At 44.0% G+C, this 23,716-nt stretch overlaps 2 long non-coding RNA genes across 4 annotated transcripts; one reads left to right on the forward strand and one right to left on the reverse strand.

The window, feature by feature from the left end:
• Positions 1 to 1,638: 1,638 nt before the first annotated feature.
• LOC125318979 lies at positions 1,639 to 23,467 on the forward strand. 3 transcript variants are annotated; one of them, XR_007200555.1, is made up of 5 exons: positions 1,639 to 1,823; positions 11,138 to 11,209; positions 11,791 to 11,848; positions 21,310 to 21,813; positions 22,385 to 23,467. It is a non-coding gene; the product is annotated as an uncharacterized LOC125318979 (long non-coding RNA). The 3 variants fall into 3 exon arrangements; XR_007200553.1 differs by lacking the exon at positions 1,639 to 1,823 and having other exon boundaries at positions 11,121 to 11,209; XR_007200554.1 differs by lacking the exons at positions 1,639 to 1,823; positions 11,138 to 11,209; positions 11,791 to 11,848 and adding an exon at positions 14,413 to 14,530.
• Positions 11,047 to 21,117, reverse strand: LOC125318981. The gene is made up of 3 exons (XR_007200557.1): positions 20,873 to 21,117; positions 14,718 to 14,911; positions 11,047 to 11,127 (listed from the first exon to the last, which is right to left on the reverse strand). It is a non-coding gene; the product is annotated as an uncharacterized LOC125318981 (long non-coding RNA).
• Positions 23,468 to 23,716: the final 249 nt, after the last annotated feature.

The raw sequence follows: 23,716 nt of genomic DNA on the forward strand, positions 1-23,716 counted from the left end.
CTATAACATGGTGATGGTAGTAGCTATGATAGGCTATAGGCAAATGTAAAGGTATTGTGTGTGGTGCCTATTGGTTGTTATGTGTTAAGATACTCTGCAAAGAAAAGTATAAAATGCTTTGTAACTTGAACAGCAAGTGGCTTCAGGTATGCCCACAGTTGGAGCTGGCAGCTGTAGGGCTGGCTCTGGATACCCACTCCCTGAACTGCTGTAACTTCGCCTATGCAAGAAACAGCTTTCAAGAGAGCCGCCTGAAGTCCAGACATCCTTCGTGAACCTTTCTCCTATAATGGGGCTTTTTAATATCTGAGATAGCCTTACTAGAGATAAGGACAAGGAAAAATCCAAATAATCTCCCAAGGAGATGCTCTGGGGGGCTTTATTGCCAGCACTGTCACTTGTGTCTGTGTTGGGCTTGGCCAAAGTAGGGTTGATTCCTGGCATGAAGAAGGGTACTTGTATTTGTGCTGCAGAGAAATAGCAACTACTGATTTATGCTCAAAGGTAAACAGGAACGTCAAGGGAGGAACAGGTACCCCAAGGGAAGCAAATGATATGGTTTTGGAAGTAAGGCACTTCCAGTAAGGCTATCTCAGATATCAAAAAGCCCCAGGTAAGTGCATGCAAAGGACAGGAGAGATGTAAAAACCTGCAATCACCTTTCAGAGAAATTGGATACAGGGGTGCCCAAGTCAATCTGAGCAGGAAAGGATTTGGATCCCACTTGATCAGCATTTTACATGTGTACCACAGGTCACAGGAGGTGAAAGTCAGCACAACATCCCAAGCACTTGGGACCTCAAGAAAAAACATCATTTCCTATTTGACTATCAATTTAATGAAGTGAAACATGGGGTGCAAACAGGCAGGAAGGGTGAATGCAAGGGAATGGCAGCTGCAGAAGCTGTGAATACATCTCCTTGGCCCAGGCTGACAGCTCCTGGTGGTTCCTGTGTGGAGGAGATGAAGCATGTCTCACTGGATTTTTTCCTTGTCCCACACTCTGAGCTGCCCTTGTGTCCCTGCTGCTCAGTGTGGGAGCTCTGGAGTCACATGGGAGGGACTGAGAGAGCCCTTGGGCTGTTCCAGCTGTGCCACTTTGGGGGACGTGCAGCCATCAGGCCAAACCAGGGCACCACTTTGGGGGAGGCTGGAGAGGGCTGCTGGACCCCTGTGGCTGCTCAGGCCAGCACTGACCAACCTGCTCTGATCTCCCCCCCTGACAGCAAAGTGTCCTCAGGGAGGAGGTTCTGGGGCTGTGCACATTCACCACAGCTGTACGGGCCTGTCTCACTGACAGAGCTGCGCTTTGCAGGGCTGGTGTTCTCCTCATGGGTGCAGTTCTGCCAACTGTGAGAGCAGAGGAGGCTCTCTCAGGGCAGGGACTGACCATCAGGGCACTGCTAAAGGTCTGTGACCAGAGCCCAGCCCTTCATTTCTCTGTTCCAAGGGAAAAGCCATTCTGTGTGAACGGGGAAGGACCAGAGTCTTTCCTCCCTCCTGGTTCACAGTGGATATTGGCAATATCGTGGGAGAAGAAACAATAACAGGAAATGGAGGTGGAGCAGCATGTTCTGACCCCCGCTTCCTTTCCACTTTGAGACTCAGGATATGTCAACTCCCTTTCCCCTCGTGACTCAATTCTTGTAAGAGGGCTCAAAGAAACGATAGTGAAAGTATGCAGCTTCAACAGTTCAACCACAAAGGAAAGCAGACCTGTGTGTTTCTCTCCTTTTTTTTTATTTTCCCTCTCGCTCACCCCTTTTGTTATTCCCAGCTCTGGACTATCCACGCAGCAGGACCAACGTGGGATCTAAGGACAGGTGATACTCTTTGTTCTCTTTCTCTCTTTTCCTCCTTCATCTCTCTCCTCCCTTGCTTTGTCTGGGCAGAACGTGGCTGTCATATTCTACCCCATACTCTGTACCAGAGTTTGCTATGGGAGTGGGAACTTGTGGAAGTGTGTTGTGGCTAATGAGCCAGAGCCTTTGAGAAGTTTTCTGTGGGACCTAGGAGCTGATTGAAGTGTACTGTAAAAATTGAGGGCTTGTTTTGAGAAGTGTATTGTAAAGTGTTTATAAATAACATAGAGAAGAGAAATTTTCAGCTCCCCTGAAGCTGCTGGATAGAGTTTAAAGACTAACTAGCAAAAAAGATAAAATAATATAAAGTATGCACTGATGATGATGAACACAGCTGGAACCAGTGGAGAAACAGATAAAGAGAACTACAGTGTGTTTTTAGCAAGTCATGTAATATGAAGCAACAGCACATGGGCAAAGAAAAAGTTCAAGGAAAGATCACATTTAACATTGAAACATTCAGTGATTTTGACCACCAGAGACTCCTTTAGATGACCTCCAGGAATATAAAAGGATTTCCAGTAGGAGGCAGAGCCATGCAAATTAGTTCTAGGAAAGTGATGTTTATGTATTAGATAAAAAGCCCATTTTAATGAATGTTTGATTATGAAGGATAAAAACCCTGTTGTAAAGTTGTCCTGTCCCAGACTTAACAGAGCATGACTCTGCAGTTGATGGACAGCAAGATGCTCAGTAAGCGATGTCAGGCTCAGGCAGGAGACACAGCAGTGGCAGGAAAGGTGGCAGGGAGCAAGGGCTGCAGGCAGGATCGGGACAGTGGTGGCTGAGGGCAGGATTGGGACAGTGGCAGCTGAGGGCAGGATTGAGACAGCAGTGAGGAGGATCTGAGGGCAGGATCAGGACAGTGGAGGCTGTGGCAGGGACAGTGCAGCAGAGCAGGATGACAGTAAAGGCTGGGCAAGGAGGCCTGGTGAACACTGGGCAAGAGACAGAGCAAAGGCTGGGGCCATGAGTGAGGCTCTGTCAGCGCTTGGAAGCTGTTGCTCATACACTGTGTAGCCTCTCCCATGGTCCGACTGTCCGAGGAAGATTATTTGGTCGCGTGGAGAGTCTCCCTAGTGACAGAGGCTTTCTTCACCCTGATAAGCTGCCGGGAGAAATTTTCCCCAGAGACAGAGCCTTTCTCTGTGCACACGCTGTCACATGCTGCCAAGCACTGCACTTGGTACGCCAAGAACATGCGGCTTTTCCAGTACTTTCCATTAATGTTAGAAAAAACAGATTTATAACCAATAGTTCAAAATAAAATCCAAATAATGTTGAGGCATTCTTATTCTAAAATTAGTCAGTCCATCACAAAAGTCTCACCACAGTAAGGAAATACATTTCTCATGTGTCCTGCACAGATAAAGAATTCCTGCTTCCTAATGCTTCAAATTGTGTTAGCAAATTTATTCTGGCCAATTTCGGTATCATTCCTGGCAAACCCAGGTGGGACACCTGCTTGATCTCCTGTGGAGGCAAGGGAGGTCTCTGGATTTTCCATGCCAACACTGGGACTTTCCTGGAGAGGCCCACAGATCCTCCTTGATTCATTTGGGACACAGGCAAGATCCCATTTTGATAATAAGGCATTCTTTTGGGAATCCTGTCCCCGAAAGACATCTGGAATTTGATATTTTGGAATTTGATATTTTGAAACTAGGTTATTTTGATGTTTTGGAACTTGGTATTCTGGTATTTATTTTGAAACTGGATTATTTTGGTGTTTTGGAACCTGGTTTTCTCATACTTTGGAACTTAGTTTTCTGGTATTTTAAAACTAGATTATTCTGGTAGTTTGGAACTGGGTTTTTTGGTATTTTGGAACCTGGTTATCTTGTATTTTGGAACTCGGGTTTTTTTGGAATGAAATAATATATTGTCATTATAGGTTTGGGTCAATCTTAAGGGACCCTCAGGGATGGTATTTTGAAAAAGCACCACTTGGATGTATATTGAAATACTGAAGGAAGGTTGGTGGACCCCCCAGTGGAACAGCTTTCAGGGAGAATTTAATTAAATATTGTAATCAATAGTAGCCTTTGAATAAATTAGAAGTGGAAGAAAAGTGGGCACCAAATGGTACCTTAGACTATAACACTGTTACAACTAATGCTATTCTTGCATTGAGAACAAAAAATAGGATGATGTTATGTATGCTGATTTTTTTTTTTAGAGAAACCACCCTGCATGGCAGCAGGATTGTGGCATTAACGTAGCACCTTTGATTGCTTTGTTTTGGCTTTGAAGAAGGAAAATAAGGAGAAAATATTAAGCATTGCTATTCTATGTGTAGCATGGGACAAGTGCTCTAAACATTTAGACAACCAAGAAGAAGAAGATTTAAATTTATCTGCAAGTCCAGTGTATAGAGGACCAGGAAGGCCAGGTGGAGGTGTAGATAGAGGCATAAAGATAAGAGAAAACTCAGGCAGAAGACTTGAGGGTGGAGAAGGCTTTAGCCCTGCAGCAGGAAGGATGTGGGGAAAGCAAAATGATTTAATAATAGCTCCTCTTTGACAGGCAGCAGGGGCTGAGGGACCAATAACAGTACAAGTCCTGTTTACAATTACAGATCTGAATAATTGGAAACTGATAGCTGGGACTTAACAGGGATGATGGCTAAAGCCCTAGAAATTATGATTAAAACTGAAGACCCTGATAGGAAGGATACAGACACTATGTTGGAAATGTTACTTGATAAAATAACAGGGAGATGGTTCTTAAGACAGGTGAAAGATTTGTCGAAGAACAAACCCTGGCTGGAACCCTTCCCAGAAATCTGGAACTACAACTCCCTTTGGCACATCCTGGATGGGACCCAAATATACCTGTACAGAGAGAAAGATTGACAAGATATCAACAGTGGGTTTTATATGGGATTAGACAAGTGATTCCAAAAGCTATAAATATGTTTATGTTTTTTGAGGTAAGACAGGATTTTAAGGAAACTCTTACAGAATTTATGAACCATCTCAAAGATACTGCTTGGAAATACACTAATATAAACCCAGAGATGGAAGAAGGTAAAAATAACCCAGCCCCTATTTTTGTAAGATGGTCCTGAGATGATATTAGAATGAAACTACAGAAAATCCAGGGGACAGACACTTTTGATACAGGGAAGCTGCTTGACATTGCATGGGCAGTAAAGTCGTGGCAGTTATAGAAGGAATCAGCAAAAGATTCTTAACCCCAGGGAGATGCGGTGGGGAGTCTTGTTACGGGAAAAGGGGTTAGGTTCCTCAGCCTTCATTAGGAAGACTGGGAACAAATCAATGCATACATTGCAAAAAAGATGGACACTGGAAGCGAGAGTGTCCTCAGCTAAAATCCAGGACTTCTCTGAACCCTCTCATGGCAATAGCGGAGGACTTGTGAAGGGAACCAGAGGTTTCTTCCTCAGCAGAGCCTCTGGTTACAACCACGCTGGGAAACTAAAAACTAGAATTTTTGGTAGACACAGGAGCTGGTTATTCAGTATTAAATACCCTGCAAGGGAAGTTATATGATGACTCTGTCACAATTGTTGGTGCCACCAGGACTCATGAAATGCTCTCCTTTTTCAAACCAATAAAATTCAAACAGGGAAAATTATGGATTACTCATAAATTTTTGTACCTGCCTAACTCTCCAAAACCATTATTAGGAGGAAACTTATTGGAAAAATTGAATGCAGAGATCAAGTGTCAGGAAGGGGACATTCAAATTAAAATCCCCAAGTCTAAATATGTGGAAGCTTCAATTCTTATGTGACAGGAACTGATTTGCCAATCTGAACCTATTAAAAAAAAATAAATTAAGGATGCAGTAATCCCCATTGTGTGGGCCAGCGAGAGCCCTGGAAGATCAAAAAGAGCAGAATGTGTAAGAATCAAACTAAAATCAGACACAGGCCCAGTAAGACAAAAACAATACCTTTCAAAACTGGAAAGCTGAAAAGGCTTATTACCTATTCTTAAGTTTTTAAGGTACCAGTTATTGGTAGAATTTGAATCCAGGTATATGTAGCGGGTTCGGTTCATAACCAGGCAGAAACACCAATTTAGTGTAGTGGTTTGGCCCAAAATACTCATTACTGCTTATCTTCTGTGAGATAAGAATTAGGAGAAATGCAAAGCAGGCACCAAACTTGAAAGAATATAAAGAAGTTTATTAACAGACCTAACAGAGGGAAAAAAAATTATACCACACCTTCAGAACTCTCCTCCTCCCCCCACCTTCCTCCCTTCTCCCACTGACAATGTAAAAAGACAACCCTTAAGATGTTCAGTCTGTTACCACTTCCATAATAACCTTGTTTAGTCCATTTAGGAAGAGGAGCCTCTCTGCTCGCATGCGAGTCCCTTCCCCCGACTTGCAGCTTTTCCCACAACTGCTTTCGAGGGTCCACTCTTGAAGGTTTTTTGGGGTACAATTTTAAGGTTGAGCTGTTCAGAAACAAGAACAGAGGCCCTTCTCCTTCCCTGGGAGCAAAGGGTCTTCATCATCTTCATCATTAGGACTATCTCTGGGAGCATCTCTAGGGACTGAGGTTTCTCCTTTCCCATTTGGAGCAAAAGTCCTCATCTGGTCCATCTCTCCCTGTCCAAACTTCTCATGAAATTACAGCTGCGTCAGCATCTGCCTATCTCAGCGCAGGTGCTTTTGGTTACGAGTTGAACACTCCACCCCCCATATCTTCATGGAATTACAACGGGATACTCTGATATATCATAGCTTCACAACAGAATTTCAGCTTTAAGCATCTCCTCTCTCTCCTCAGGTTTTCAGCTCTTCACAGCAATAAAAGGGTTAATCTCACCTCGGCCTTGCAGCTTTGCAGCTGGAATGTTGAATTTTTCTTATCGCAGTGGAGAGGGGGGAGAGCCAAGCCGCTCTGGCTGCCCACGGCAAGGCAGTGGGGGCGGTTCCACGGTTGGAACAGGTCCATGGCTTCAGGATGGCCGTGGCCCGGCCTGGCGTGGCCCGAGCAGGGCCTGGCCGGGCCCGCTGGCCCCCACACGGGGCCCACAGCCACCTGTCCCAGCACCGGAAACGAGAGCGAGCTTGGGGGGGAGTTTGTCTATTCTTAAATGTGGATCACAGAGGCAGTCACAACTTTAAGTGGATTAGAGAATTGTCCATATTCAAACTGGCCAGCTGATAGGTTCTGTCAGGTCATAGAGGAAGCTGTAAGAAGAACATCACTTCCGAGACTCAGCTTGCTAGCCTATGACAATATAATATTCCAATTTTGCGAGTCACAAAGGCTAATGTCAGTTAGTAAGTTAGTCCAAGACTTAAGAGCAATTAATAAAATAGTATGATAACTAACCCATATACACTCTTAATCATGCTAAAAGAAAATTCAGAATGGTTCACTGCAATAGATTTAAAAGATGCTTTTTTCTGTGACAGCCAGGAACTACTCACATTTGAGTGGGAAAATCCACAGACACAACTGTATTACCACAAGTATCTAAAAATAGCCCCACAATTTTTTGGCAAACAACTGGCAAAGGAATTAGAAGAATGGAAGACCTTTCATCCCTAAGGGGCTGTATTACAATATGTTGATATCCTGATAGCCACCAAAACTAAATAACAGTGCCAAGACCTAACCATTGAATTGTTAGCGTTTTTAGCATTAAATGTATACAGAGGATCGAGGAAGAAGGCCCAAGTGATGATCTTTCTGGGTTTAGAAATTCTACAAGGTCAAAGGAAACTACAGACAAGCCACAAACTGGAAGAGAATTGTGTGCCTTTCTTGGAATGGTCAGGTAGTGGATCCAGTAATTACAGGTCCAACCTGTAATGGACTTCTGAAAACTGCACATAAAGATTTTATTATATGGACAGATGGTACTTGGGCTGCATTCAAACATGGGTTTGTCTTTGGGCTTGCCAGATCCCATGAGATCTTTTGAATTATTCATTTGTGCCAAGGATGGCCCAGCTCTCTGCAAGCAGTCACAGATATGGTGCTGTTGATTCAGGAAGCTCCTAAATTGACTCTGGGACAAACGCTGTGTACCGTGTGTGGTACAGACGGGCTTGGAACAGAAGGGGGGCCACTGGCTGCTCCCAGATGAATGTTCGAGTACCAAGTGGTACTTGTGGACCCCCAAAACCACTTCTATTGTTAATCCTGCTTTTTTTCTGTCAACCACCAAAGTAGAAAGTACTCCAGAACATGATTGCTTATAAACAATCAAAGAAGTTTATTCCAGCCCTGGATTTAAAGAACAGCCCGACAGAGAACCCATATGGGGAATTATACATGGACAGAAGTACCTTTGTTTGCAATGGGAAATGCATATCAGGGTACGTGGTGACTACCCTGAGCGAGGTAACTGAATCTAAGGCTCCAATGCCAGATATTTCAGCACAGAAGGCTGAACTGGTTGCTCCAACACAGGCATTGGAACTGAGAAAGTAAACATCTGGATGGATTCTGAGTATGCTTTTGGTGTAGAGCATGCCACAGGGCATGGGAGAGAGAGATTTGTTATAAGCACGAGGAACGTTGATCAAACATGGGACACAAATATTACACTTAGTGGAAGCAGTACAAAAACCAGCTAAAGTTGCAATAATTCACTGTAGAGTACACCAGACAAATCAAATAGGGCCAAAATGTGGAAATTACTTGGCCAATAGAGCAGCTAAAGAGGCTGCAGAAAAAGGCATCTGTAGCAATGGGAGATTAGCCTATCAGATATTAGGCCAGAATAGAGTGCAAAAGATTGCCAGTTAATTGAAGCATTATATTCTAAATTTCTCCCCTATGGATGGGCAGTCATTGTTACTGCACAAGAAATAGTTTCCAAGAAAATAAAATGGTGATAGGGGCTATCAAATCTGGTAATTCCCCAGGAGATTACTGGCAAATTGGCTTTACAGAACTGCCATGTAAGGTGAGCTATAAATATCTTTTAGTCTTAGTGAATGCATTTTCTGGATACCCTGAAGTGTTTCCCTGTTGCACCAATATGGCAAAAGAAGTAGTGAAAATATTGCTAAATCAAATTCCGCACTTTGAAGTTCCTCTAGGAATGCCATCAGATAGGGGGCCTCATTTTATAGCAAGAATAGTAGAACAGGTCAGCAAGGCCTTGGAAACTCCGTGGGATTTACACACTCCATACCGGCCATAAGCCAGCAGAAGGGTAGAGAGGATGATTTGTACTATTAAGCTGCAACTCAGTAAACTGTCAAGGAACCTCACTGACTTGGGTACAAGAGCTCCCAATTGCTTTGTTGAGAATTAGGATCCAACCCAGGGGCACAGGAAGATTAAGCTCTTCTATGGGCAACTCTATCAAACCCCACACATCCAAGGGGATGTGCATGTTAAAGGTGGGGCAGACCTCAAGAAGTTCCTCATGTCTTTAGGCAAAACATTGCAGGATTTATGACGGGCAGTTGTCATCACCAGAGTGATAGGACTGGACACAGCAGCACCAGAATTCCAACCAGGAGGCTGGGGGTACCTCAAGGACTGGGTACCTGGCACCTCTCCAACCAAAGTGGGAAGGACCCTACCAAGTATTGTTAATCACAGACCCTGCGGTAAAGCTGAACAGCAAAGGACCTTGAGCGTGTTATTCTAGAATTAAAGAAAAAGTGTCAGCTCTGTAGACAACTGAATTGTGGTCCCCAGCCCAAATAAGAATGAATAATGTTGTGACTAAAATATTACTTACATCTGTAGTATAAGTAGTGTCTTGATATTTAACTGAAGTCTCTGTTGGCAAAAAAACAGTTTTAGAGTTTCACCAAGGAATCAGTCATGAAAATTCTTATGAAAATTTAAAGATCAAAGTAGGTAGAATATTAAATGTAACTAATTTCTGGATATGTTCTCAAATAATGTTGGGAGGAATGGGGCTCTGCAGAATCCCATGGCCTTAGATCATCTGCTGGCTAGCCAAGGAGGAAGGTATGCTATTATAGGACAGGAATGCTGCATTTTATTAGTGATGGGCTGGAAGTCCAACAGACAGGAATCAATAGAAAGAGCAGTAGAAGAGTGGCAGAAAGAAGAAAATTCTTCTTGATGGGATTGGCTTATTTTAGGTCTACCAAATTTGACACTGCTATGAAATGCATTTGTGGGCTCACTGTAACCATTGTAACGTGTGCACTTTCTTGTATTCAATGTTAGAGCTGTTCTAACACTTTGCACTGGAAAACGGAGTACTAAGACAGTCTCAAGAAAAGGGAGGACTTGATAAATAGGTTAGAGAATAGAAATTTTCAGTTCCCCTGAAGGTGCTGGATAGAGCTTAAAGACAAGCTGTCAAGAAAGAAAAAGGATTTAAAGTATGCACACAGGATGGTAAATTTATCTGGAGCCAGAAACAGATAGAAACAGATAAAAAGGACTACAGTGTTTTTTGGGCAAGTTATGTAACAAGAGGCAACAGAGCATGCACAAAGAAAAAGTTTACCTTTACTATTGAAGCATTCAGTGAATACAATCATCAGAGACCCCTTTAGATGACCCTCCAGGAGCATAAAAGGACATGAAAGTATGAGGTGGATGCATGGCAATTAGTTCTAGAAAGTGATGTTTATGTAATAGATAGGAGGCACATTGTAATGAATATGTATGGTTATGATGGATAAGTACCTTATTGTAAAGTCTCACCTCACACACAGAATAAGGAGAGATCCTCTGTGTATCTTGCACAGGTAAAGAATTCCTGCTTTCTAATGCTTCAAATTGTGTTAGAAAGTTTCTTTTCTGGATGATTTTGATACCAGTGTGAGGGCTTGTTAGCCAACACTTTTCAGTCTAAACTGTGTGTGTTTCCTGGAATTGAGGCAACTGTGCCATAAAGCACAAGAGCTCCCTTGAAGGAAAGCTTCATCTAGAGCATCTCTGTCATGCACAAGGCAGGCTTCATCGTAGAATGATATCAGATTAGTTAGAGACCTTTCCAAACAGCACGTAATTCCTAGGGCAGCAAGAAATACTTCTGGCACAGTCTTTGAAGGAAGAAACAGCTGGGAAATATGACACCAAGAGGAAAGTGCAGAGGGAATCCAAGAGCTCTTCAGTTCATAGATGTGACATAGATGTTCCATAAGCAGAATTACTCCCATTTCAAGCTGATTGCTCTGAAGGGTTATTTGTCAACTCCCAGGGAAACCCTGCCTTCATTACCTATGTAACCTGTCAGGAAAACATCAGTCTTACAGAGTCTGTGATCTTCAGGCAGAGCCACACCCGGAGTTAATCCTCACTGTTTAATTCTTCATTTCAAATTCTCTGTTCAAAGTCAATAAGAACATTTCAGTTCATCTTTGATTCATAGATTGAAGACCTGAAGATCATTCTTACCTCACAACAGGTAAAATCCAGGTTTAACTTTGAAATAAGGCTCACACATTTTATGGGCATGGAGCAGGATCTCTGCTTATCCTAAACTTCTCAGTGCCATCAGAGATCTATTTATACCCAATTGCCTACAATGCCAACAGAGACACGTGACCTTCTTTAGCAGGGGGGTGTCCCGGGTGCAGGAGAGCCAGCCTGAGACACGACACGAACACCGATACGATTTGAGCATCGTGCTCCAGTTTTATTCTTTACCTCCACCAAGTTATACTTATTCAAAGTTCACGCCCCTTTCCCGTAAGAAAGCCTCTAAGCAGCGGGGGAGCTGACCAGTGTATACCTTTTCCCAAGGCTGTTCAAGGCTGCTGGCTAGCACGTGCCTTGCAAGCCTGTTTTCAGCCTGAGGCCCTGTCAGGGGTACTTCTGCAACAGCCCTGGGATGCCCAAGCTCTCCTGGGGTATCCTATACCCCCGCTCCACAAGGAATTCCTCTACAACCTTCAGGAATCAAGGTGACTTTTTGGGCACTTAGAGAAACACTGTGATTGAACTTCAGAACCTGATTCTTCTGTTCATTTTCCTTCCCTTCTGCAGGTGGAAAGAGGAAAAATACCTGTCCCATGTCAGTGCTCACCTTTGCTGACCGAGGCAGGTAAGCAGCTCTCTGATGTTTCTTTCTCTCCTGAACAAGTGGTGAATGTGCTGCTGCTGTCGGGGTGGAAAGGAACCAATCTCTTCCCTTCACCCCAGTTGTGCACACAGGGACCAGCAAGCTCTTCCCATCCCCCATGCCCCCCATCTCCTCAGGCAAAGGTGGCAAGAACTGGGAGCATCAGCAGCACAGGTGTTTCCAGGGGGGCTCAGAGAGGCACTGAAAGTGACAGGGAATGGTCATTTGGGGGAAAAGCTGAGCTATGGACTGGCCCTCTGGGTCTGGTATTTGTTTCCCCAAGGATGGTTCTGCTGCCTTTGGTGTCCAGAGCTGGCTGTGCTGTCCTGGTACAGCTTGGAAGGGGAGGCTGCAGAGCAGGAGAGAAGGGTGGAATTCCCCCTCTGCCTTGAGGCAAAGCAGGGCTGATGATAATGCTGGAACTTCCTTCCCAGCAAGCAAGGCTGGTCCCAAGTCTGGCCACTTGGAACTCTTTCCTGTTGCAAGCTGCAACAGTGTGAAACTGCCTTGATTTTATGGTAGCTCAGGATGATGATAACTCCCAGAGCACCCAGAGGTCAGCAGCCCCTGCAGAAATGTGAATAAGCTTAAAAATTTCCCGGTTAGTACCTTGAAAGATTAAAGTTGTCACTTCCTAAGCACCAAACCTCATGTCATCATGCATCATCTTTGTTTATCAATTAAATCATTCATCTCATGATTCCAGGGAGTTCAGTGATCTTTGCAGATCTCACAGGTGTTGCAGAGTCAATGTCAACCCAACTCCATTTTCTCCCTTTCTAGTGTAACCAGACCAATTCTTGCCCTCAGTTAAACTCTGTCCCAGTGAGTCTGTTTAGCAGTGCTGAACATGAAGCCTCGGGGGACAAAGGAACTCTGCCTTTGTGTGTTTGGTTACTGTTGTTTTGAGGTTTTTAGGGTTAGTTTCACGTGTCTTCTTTTGAAAAGCCTTCTGCTTGTTTGGGAATGTGGTTTTGGTCTCAGAAGTAATTGATCACATTAAACAGTGAGGATTCTTTTGGGCCCTCCTTGGATGACAGGAAATTTGTTTAGTCCACAGAGAGAGCCAGAGAAGGGCAGGATCTTTAGTGCAGTGGAGCAAAGCTGACCCTGCTGCAGCTCCCTAAATGGTTTCAGGTTTGTGCTGAGCTGATGCACTGTCACTCTGCAGCCTGATGGTTCCCAGGGAGCTGTAACGTCAGGATAGCAAGTGCCATGGATTTCCCCACCTCGTAGGCATGGGAAGGGGGGGAAACGGTTTCTTCCTCCTTTTCCCCCTTCTCAGAGCATGGAGAGAGAAACTTGAGCAGTCTAAACCAGAGATTGAAGCTGGTGTGTTAATTAACATGTCCATCAAATTTAGGAGCAGGTAGTGGGGCTGGGTTGAATTTTCCTCTCTTGCATCCCCTGTCACAACATCCTGGGAGCACGTTGGACTGAGAGAAGCTCCCTCTATCTGCAGGGGTAACTGAGATCTCTGGAAAGGCACAAGTTTTCTTGAGGTCTGAACTCAACTGTCTGAGACTGTTGCACCTTTAGAAGTCACAGCTGGTGCCAGGTGCCAGGTGAGAGAGATCAGGGGGGTTTGGAACAGGATTTCCCTTCTTTGCTCACTTCCCTTCTGTGCCTGTTCCGGGTCAGCTGCGGGATCATCCCACCCCGGGGACTGCAGGGATGGAGCAGAGGAGATGGCTCCTGTTGGCTCTGGCCCTGCTTCTGGCCATCCCTGTCTCAGGTAACGCTTCCAGGAGCTGTTCTGCTCCTTTCTGGGGGATTCCAGTTTGCGGCTATATATAGAGGACATCTACACACATGGGCAGTTTGGGGATGAACCAATGCAGAAATACCTCAGGCGAACATCAGTGCCAGGAGATGGATTTGCCACTGGGAACGTGTCCCTGACACTGAAGAATGTCCAGCCAGCAGATGAAGGAATGTACAGTTGCACTGTGATATCCAGGGACTGGAGCACTGATACATCCACCAAGCTCAGCATTGCAGGTTGGAGACTTTCTGGGCTGGGTGGGGAAGGGGGGAAGCTCTTACAGAGGGAAAAGAGCTCTCTGAATGGTCACTGTCCCCCAGCTGATGCCCTCTCATATGACCCAACACATCACCTCCCCACTCCCAGCAGCCCGTGGGACACCTGTCCTTTTATCAATCCAGCAATTACTGAGGTTTGTTACCAGTGTCACAGCTGGCATTAGCTTTAGGTGTGAATTTCTTTTCCAAGGGTCAGGTACTGTTTGTTCTACATGTGTTTTATTAGAGTGATCCTTAGGAAAAAAGACATTGCTCTCTTTTCTTTCTTTTCTAATTGTAGTTGTAAGGTCTTGTTGGGATGGCTGAGTAATCCAGTGTAAATAATCATGCTGTAATATTAAAAACATTTTTCTGCAAACATAAAACGATAAACCACTAATTATTTTATCATGCTATTTCAGAGTTTCTGATTCTGTTGCAGCCTTAGCTACAGCAGATTCATTAGTTACTGTGCTGTCCAGTATAGTCCCTCTGTGTCTGGAACTGGCTTTATTCCTTTATAAGAGCCCAGGAATCTCCATCAGGAGCCATCACAGCTGTGTAGGTAATCAACAGTCCTTCCCACTGCTGCTTGAGTGACTCCTCATCTCACATCCAGATGTACACTCAGTTTTCTGTCTGGTAAGGATATACTTGAACATCCAAGACTATCAGAGGAACTAAACCAACAGAATTCATGCAATGATTGATGCATGAATCATGAAGTTGCGGACTTCTCTGCCCACACTTTCAAACCCCAGCCTTTCCACCTCCCTCAGAGATCTCCTTCTCTAGTGCTAGCACAACATCAGTCCCCTCTTTAACTCACCTTTCTTTCTGTGCTTCTGCCTTTCTGTGCTGGGTCCTAAAGTCCTGGTCACAGTCCTGGATCATCACTCCAGCCCCTCTGTAGTTCGCCAGCAGAGAGAGGGGCAAAGCAAGATGTGTTTCAACCCAAGACTTCAAGTTTCAAGGTCTTCAGGGTCCCTTTGTGGTCACCAGCAACTTATGCCTTTTCCTGGTCTTAAAATCAAGACTCAAACATGGTTAGAAGGGGAAAAGGGATTTTACTTTGGTATTTATTTTAAGGATCCTTAGGTGCACACATCCAGGTCGAATGCACCTCAATGCACACTGCAATGCACACCCCCAAAAGATCGGGTATAACATTATAGGTGTTACTAATTAGCATATCTATCAAAGATTCCCAATGAGAGGCTCGAGTGAGCCCCCCTCCCCAAGGAGCCTTCTCCTGGATGGTTCTATCTTAGTTTATAGAATGTGTTCTGGAGAGAACCTTGGGATCTGGGGCACACTGATCCCTAGCTACGAAGCTTCTAAAATGTTTACTCTCAGCTTGACAGACAAGTCCAAAAATGTAGGCAAAAAGCACTAAGAATACAGAAGTTGTAAAAAAGTATAACAGGGGTATAAAAGAAAAGGCAAAAATCATCATAGCATCATGATACAGGTGTTTTTTTCTAGAGTTACTGAAGGTTTCTGGCCTCCACTTGCAGACACAGCACTGTTCTCAACACTGCCACACAGGGCAGCGTAAGAGCAGTTTGCGAGGCTTCTTTGAGAAACTTCCGTTCTGCTGAGAACATAAAACAACCTTGTACAAAGAGAAGAGCAGTTTAGAATGTGGGGAATATCCATCGGGAACTGATTGTGTGTTGGTGGCCATTAGAATCAATAGCACCCAGGCCATCAGTCCTCAATTGTCCATCAGTCATAGGTACAATCCCAGTTTGGGGTAACTTCACCATGGCTGGTTGGCCCACCCTTAAGTTGTCCTGAAAAGCTTCAATTTCATCATTTTGAGCTGTTTTAAAAAACATAGGGCTGAAGAAAGTTTATGAAACTGGACTCCCCATTGGTCCATGGTGGTTATTTATCTAACAAAGAGAGCAACCTTTTATCCCATCCAGATTTGTGTGGCCTAAGGTAGCGCTTTAGCAAACCATTGGCACACTCTACAATCCCGTTGGATTTGGGATAATAAGGTGTATGGAAAACCCATTTAATACCTTCCCTTTTGGCCCAATCTTGTACCATCACACCGTTGAAGTGCGTGATCCATTGTCACTCCGTGTAGAGTCTGGCACAGGGAGACTGGAAAACCAGTTACTGAGTCAAGAAATAGTAGCTTTGGCACCAGCATGCCTGCTTTAATGGCAACTAACAGTCCAGATACCACTTCCACACCTGTTAGTTTGTACTTGTAGCCATTAGATGTTTTCAGAGGCCCAATATAATCTATTTGCCAACTGCACCAGACCATTCTGTCACTTTTGATATGTAAAGGCAGTGCCAAGTCTGGATGATTTTGTTTGAGTCTCAGCTGGCACTGGGGACACTGAGTGAGAATGCCTTTACACATCTTCCTGGTCAGCGGCCAGCCTCTGTTTTGTGCTGCAAAACCAGAGCTTCTTGTCCAGTATGCCCCAATTCACAATGTAACCATTTACCTAATCAACACCAATGTTGTGGATCTTCCAACTGTTAATTTTTTCTCTTTTCTAATTTTTGTCAGCAGATCCAACTTGTTGTTGGAAGAAGTCAGTAAAGCTTGGCCCTTTGCATGAACTTTGACCCATTCTGTGACAATTGGTTGCGACTGAGCCTGTAACGACCATTTTCAATTTTCCTTCTGCCAAAACAAATTTCCATTCACTTTCTAATTTGATGCTTCCCACTGACACAACCACTGTGTGGCACCAGCCCAGACTAGATAAGAATCGAGATCCACTGCCCTTGCTTACTCCTTTACTGCCAGCAATACAGCTTTTAACTCTTCCTGTGCACTTCCTACTCCTTCTTCTAACCCTAACCCTAACTGTAACCCTAACTGTAACCCTAACCCTAACCCTAACTACTTCCACTCCTATTTCAATGTTTAGAGCAACTGCTCTGTACTTCCATTTACCATCAATGTGTTTGGCTGAGGCATCAGTGAACCAGACATCTTCAACTTCAGCATCTGAAGTGAGTGCAGGAGTATCCAGTATAGGACTAGGTTTATATGGCTGTTTTAAAGCTGACATGTCTGGAGTCACAGCTATCTGTAGTTTTGTAGGTTTTGTTGGCCCTTCAGTGACATCCATTTGATCTGTAACCCCAGAGATATTTGCACACCATTTGTGCAGCATTGGTGTTTGTGCAATTCCCTTTGGCAGAGCACTGCCTTTCCTAATACTGGCCAACAGATTGAAAGGTCCTTGGATTTTCACAGGCTGATGCTGTGGAATTTTTCTCTACTTGTTTAAGAGCGTGGGTCAGAGATAATAATCCCTTTTCCCAAGCAGTGTATCTCTTTTCAGTATCTTTTAATGCTGTGGAGCTGAACCCTAATGGTCTTTTGGGTCCATGTGGCCTTTCTGAAACATTATGTTAAGTCTCATGTTCAGCAAAACCCCAATCAGCAAAACCCCCAGTAATAGGATCACTGGGCTGAACTGGCCCAAGAGTTTTCAACTCGTCTATCAGCATTGCAAAGCCTGTTTGTGACTGTCAAGCCATTGCCAATTTTAGTTTTTCCTCATTAATGTGTACAGGGGCCTTGCTATTATAGAAAATCCAGGAACATGATTTTTCCAGTATTATAATGTCCCACAGTGGTAGGGAGGAGAAGAGAGATCCAGCAGGCAGGAATTGTGCAGCAAGATTGATTTATTTAATTATTTTACAAACGCTTTTATAGACTTCGTTCTTCATAGTCTAATTGGACAAGGATCCAATTGGGGTGATTGGCTAAAATCCTGAAACATCCATTGTCAAAATATTTTTCTACTGTACCATAAACAAAGCTCTGCAAGGTTGCAGGTGTTCATAGTTTATAGAACTCTGCTAATATCTTCCGTGAGAGAGAAAAGCATCTCATGGGACTGGAAAGAAGCAAGAAAAATTCTTGCTAGCAGCAATATTGTATCCACACTCCAGTATCCCAAAGTAACCCTGATCTTTTGGAGCGTCTTGTTACTGGTGGGGTAGATACAGCATCTAATTTTGTAATGGTTGCATCTGGAATTACAACTTGGCCTGCTAATCCCCCAAGCATTTCACCTCCTCAGAAGGCCCTTGGCACTTAGCTGAGGATGCTTCTATCCCCTCCTCATTGAATGTATTCCATATATCCAGTGCTCTTGTTCTTACTGCACTTTCCTCCTCACCTACCAACACAGCATCAATATATTGATAGATTGGTACTCCTTCCTGAGTTTTTGTTTGTGGAAGGGGTTCAGCTAAAGCATTGTGTGCTATGATGGGTGAGTGCTTATACCCTTGGGGCAGGCGGCTGAGAGTGTATTGTGTTCCTTCCAAGGTGAATGGAAATTTGGGTTTAGCTTCTTCCTGAATTGGGACCATAAAAACATGTCTTTTATATCCCAAACTGCCATCCATTCATGTGCAGCTGCCTGTAGCATAGAAGTGAGGTTTGTAATATTTGGGATGGCTGCAGTGAGTGGTCCCATGCTTGCATTAAGCCTTCAATAATGAATTGTTAAACACCAGCTCCCGTCTGCTTTTTTCTCTGGGCAGACAGGAGAATTGTAAGCAGAATGCATCCCAAATATAACACCTCTCTGTTCTAAACCTTTAATTACTTCCTTTGTCCCTTATTTGGCCGCAGGAGGCATAGGCTACTGTTTAATGTTAGTTACAGCAGAAGCAGGTAAAACTGGAGCCACTTTTACTTTTTTCTATCTTTCCCAGAAGGATTACTGTGTGGGGTTTTTTACTGAGTGGGGTTTTTGTGGGCCTGAAGGACCAAGCATGCCCGTTGAGTAATTGCCAAACTTTTCCTTTAAGGATGTCACAGCCTAAAATGTTTTTCATGATCTGCAATCGCAAATATGTGTGAAGTAATTTGCTTTTCCCCAGGTAACCATAGTTGGACTTAGTCAGTGTAACAGATAATAACCTTTCCCACTAAAAGCAGTCAAACAATTTTTTTAAAATTTCTAAAATATAAATTTAGTTTTTCAGCATCCGTGGGGCCAATTAAAGAAATTTCAGCTCCCATATCAATTGAAAACTTCAAAGGTTGCCTTTTTGCTCCTAGAGATAAATAGATATGGGTCCCCTTGCTATCAGAAAACTGTTGATATGCAAGAATGTTCTGGGTGAGGGGCCCAAAGTTCATCCAGCACCTAGGGGTTTTCTTTCCTGTTGTGGTGCAATAGGATTGGAGATGTGTTTTTCCTGTGGAGGGTTTGAGGTTGCCACTTTCCCCACACCCCACCTCTGAACTTCCCTGATTAGCTCTGCTATTACACTGTCAGATTGTTTTCTTAAGGCTGCTCTGGGTATCCCCAAAGCCAGGGCTGTTCTCCACAGCTCATTCCTTTGCTCTCAGGTGGATTAGGTGTTTCTTTCCTCTCAGGGGGACTATGTTTCATAGTCCTCACTTGACTTTCAGGGGGCTTCCCATATTTCAGTATTTGGGCTCTTTTTTGTGATTTTCCCTGCCCATGTCCCTTGCATGGTTTACCACATCACGCAGGAGTTCTGCCCACGTAGGGATCAGCCTCTTCAGGGCTTGTGGATCTTGCAAAGCTTCATTATGCATTACATCTCTTTTGATTTTCTCTCCTCTCCCCACCAAATGATTTTTAGCATACTTGGAGCTCTTAACTAAGAGGTCTTAACATATCCATTTCTGCAGAGATTGGACTGTCTCCCTCTGTGTGTCTGTGCATTGCCTGCACACAGGCGGCTTTTGTAACAGCAGCAGAGATGTCATCAACTGTCTGCATGGGGATTGAGGCTGTTCCCCTCTCTCCATAATATTCATTCTTCCTGCCCAATATGCAGTTCTGCTGGTTATTGAATGGGGTTCGTCAGGAGGCTCAGGTCTAAGGTAATAAAAACCCTGCACCCAAAACCCCAAAATTCTTTGCACCATCTAATAATGTCCAATCACCCCAGTGAGACAAACTCTCCACGATATTCAGGTTCTGATTCTTCCATATTTTTCCTGTTGATTTGCCAGTTGCAGAGAATGCCAGGGAGCAGTTTTGACTGTGTTCCTTCTCTGACCTCCTTGGGGTCCTTTGGAAAATTCAGTCTTAATTATGGGTCTCTTTTTAAATCCTGGAACTTCTTTGTCTTTAAGAGGTGGGGGTTCTGTGCTTTCATCAGAATGCCATTCAGAATTTTCATCACTAATTTCACCAGGGCTTTCCCATAAATCACCTTCCCAATGTTTGCATGATATTATCAATTTTTGAATTTTTTTAACATGCATAGATTTGGGGTTTTTTAATAATGTAGATTTTAATTTTCTTCCAAGGTTTTTCTCTTTCCCTTGGATTCTTTTAACTATTGTTTCAGTTTGTCATTTTGGTATTGTAGAGACAATTCTACATGTTTTCTTTCCTTTATTTCATTTTTCAGCTTGTAAGTTTCTTTTATCATCTGTTCCCTCCATCTCCAAGCTGATTTTAAGCATCGTTCCAGTGCATGACAAATAATAACTTCTCCTTTCTTATCCTTCAGCGACCCCCATTTTTCATCTGTTTTCTCTTGTATTTTTTCCCCACTCAGACCAGTTCTCTACTGGCCAAGGGTCGCTAGTTTCTATAGGAAAGCTGTGCCTCCACAGAGAATCTGCTAAGCCTTCGGCCTGTTTCTCTAAATCGTTTGCCATCCTGCCTTTGACTATGCCAGTAATGTCACAGGACAAGTGGGAGCTTCAGACAAGCCCTGCCTTAGCCTTGGATTTTTGACAACAGCTTAAATATAAGAGATTACTCTGGCCTGCAAGTTCCAAGGATGGCAGTTCAGGTCTATTTATAAAATTACTTATTTACTGAACAGATAGGAGATAACAGACAAAATATCTTAATCACAGTTACTTACTACACAGTATAAAACTAAAAGAACTACTCGTAGATGATACTAAAAAGTTCATGATATCAAGGTACCTATATTAAAGCTAGCAAAAGAAGTAGCATTGATTAGGAGCCAAATGTAACTTACCACTGAAATGACAATAATGGACACGGAGTCCTTTCACTCAACCTCCAGAGGAGTAGCCACAAAGCAGGCATCCCTGCTCAGGGCAGAAACTCCACACATCTCCAGGGAAAGATTTCTACTTTGTCACAGTTTGGTGTAGATTTATAGTTTTGAAGTGAGGTGTCCATCAGTCAGAACTGCTGCTTATCTTTCCAGGTCTCACTTGCACGGTAAGATTTTTATTGGCAGTTGGGAGCTGCCAGACCAGTGTTAACCCCACGGTGCCAAAATAACTCACCGCAAGACAGCTTGTCCGGTTTGAGTTATCTCACCAGTTAACAAGCAACAGATAAGCTCTTGTGGGGGGCAAGATGCCCTGCTACACCCCTACTGCATCTGTACCCAATTCCTGTGTGTGTTTAATTTTCATGTCCTCTTGGCTCTTTAATCTTTTGCAGATGTGGTGATAGAAGGTGTGCATAAGAAGAGGAGAGGTACAGAATCCTTCTGAGTTGGTGCAGTATCGATCACCAAGCAGAATGGAAGTCAGAGAGAAATTCCAAAATGTTTGGAAAAATCATTATAATGTATTGCCTATATCACTTTATTCCTTAATTATGGTTGTGGTAGAGGAAATAATGGAGCTGGAATTTAAATGTCCTCAGGAAAAGTCATTAAGGGTATGGTATGTTGCTTCTTACTTTTCCTGTCCAGCCTTCATTACATTTGTCCTGAGCTTGACCTCCCATCCCGCCTGCATTCCCTGGGCTCGCTGTGTTGGGAAGTGCTCGTGCTACCGCAAGACTCAGATCATTTTTAGGGCATTTTTACCTCCTGTGATTTGGTGTGTGATCCTCCTGTGCGATGGCAGATACATCGACTGTGTGGTTTCAGGAAATGAAGGAAACAACACCCAAAGCAGAGCAGCTGAATTACCCAGTGAGTCCTACACCAAATCTCAGGTAAGGTCCTGGGCAGCTTGGATTGTAAGTGTTTAACCAATCTGTGTGTGTGAAGAATCTGGGATGTACAGCAATATGGGAACCATTTCATCTGGAGAATGAAGTGTTAAGTTGCAGTTATGATTTTTATGTGATATATTTACAATATTTGTATTTCCTGTTGTTTTTCCATGCTTCTGGATTTAATTAGCCTATATAAATGAGAGTTCATAATCATCATGTTCTTTCTGAGGCTGAAACCTGAACTGTGAACACCTTGCTCCAGGGTTATTCTGGAAACTTACACGTGTGTTTTGTGTCTGGTTCTTAAAGGAAGTTTTACAAAAATAAGAAATAGGAGAATGCCCTGAGATTGAGAGAGAGAGGCTGCTATTCCTTGTTCCAGTGAGTCTCTGTCTTGCCATCACTTATCACCTGACCATGGCAGGAGCAAGGAATATATTCTGTAAGAAGAACTGTGGCACTTAATAATGCAAGGGCTTTAATTTAAAAAAAAAAAAAAAAAAAAGTGCAAAGCATCTTTAGGAATGTAAAGTCCAGTGAAAATTAGCTTTAGTATTTTCTCTTCCAGGTGTCAGGGCTGTTCATTCTCACTGCTGTTGTCACTCTCTGTGGCCTGTGCCACGTGTTCCCCTGCTGGTTCTGCTGTAAAAATGAAGAAGGACATTGGAGAGAGGAGCTGCAGAGCCGATTAGAGGAAGGAGCCAGGAATCACATTGAAGAATTGAAGAACGAGGGTGTAGAGCAGATCATGGAAGAGAGAGTGAAACCTCTTCTGCAGCCTGCTAATGCCAATTTCTGGGAAAACATAGATTTAAGAAGCATAGGAAAAGAAATAAAGAAAGTGGTAGAGTCTGCTCTTAAAAATAAGCCAGCAGAGAGACAGCCAGCAGGGCAACAGGGTTTGCCTCTCACCCCTCTGGTTCGGGGACCCCTTTCCTAGAATTAAGGGTCCCCCTCAGCTCCCCTTAACTTAGCGGGCCCCATCATCCCTTAGTGCCTCTTCTCCATCACAGACCCCCCCATCCTGCAGGGATTGACCACAGCACAAGCGGCTCCAGGAATTAACTCTGCGCTCTGAGGAGGTGGCAGCAGCTATGGCCAAAAAGCCAGAGCAGGTGCTGACGTGGCAACACCAGGATGCTGGACCTGCCCACCCTGGGCTTGCTGGGGAAAGCTCCCACTGTTCTCCCAGCTCAGCTCTCCTGGCCTCCAAAGCAGGTCTGGCTCTTACACTGCTGTCAGAAGAGTAAGTTGGGTTTCTCCTCCTCTTCTCAGCTCCAGCTTAGAAGCCAGCAGGTACCATCAGACAGCACCTGTCACCTTATTATCCCTCTTCCTATTGCTTGGCCCTCATTTTGTTGCTCTTTTACCTCTCTTTCTTTACCCTTGTGACTAATTTCAATTTTCAATTTTGCTATGGATATACCCAGAAATTGTTATTCTAGTAATGTAAATAGAAAAATCTTCGGTAATCAGAGGCTTCCTTTGCATAAAGCAAGGAAGAAAGAAGTAAAGAAGAAGGAACAATAATCAAGCTTAAATGGCAGCAGAAATGTGAGCTGGTCCTTGCTGAACATTGTGCTGGTTTGCCCTGTTCCCGTGGGCAAGGACTCAACAAGGGCCTCATGGCAATAAAACTTTGTGAGCCCAAGTCAGGTGTCCGTGTCTGTATCACCCTCGCAGGGTGAGCGATGCATTCAGATGCTCCATTCCTCCTCAGGTGGATTCGCTGTCTGGGAGGTTGAGCAGCAGCGTTCTGGCAGGAAAACAGCCAGTCTGACCACACCTCCAAAGAGGGGACACAGGGAATGAGCATTCCCAGCTGCAGGCACTCCTGGCCTCTGGGTTCAGAATTGGAAACTCAATCCCAGGATGGGTTTTCTATCCCAGCAGAGCTCTG

Source organism: Corvus hawaiiensis, chromosome 33 (genome assembly GCF_020740725.1).
Source record: "Corvus hawaiiensis isolate bCorHaw1 chromosome 33, bCorHaw1.pri.cur, whole genome shotgun sequence".
NCBI lineage: Eukaryota > Metazoa > Chordata > Aves > Passeriformes > Corvidae > Corvus > Corvus hawaiiensis.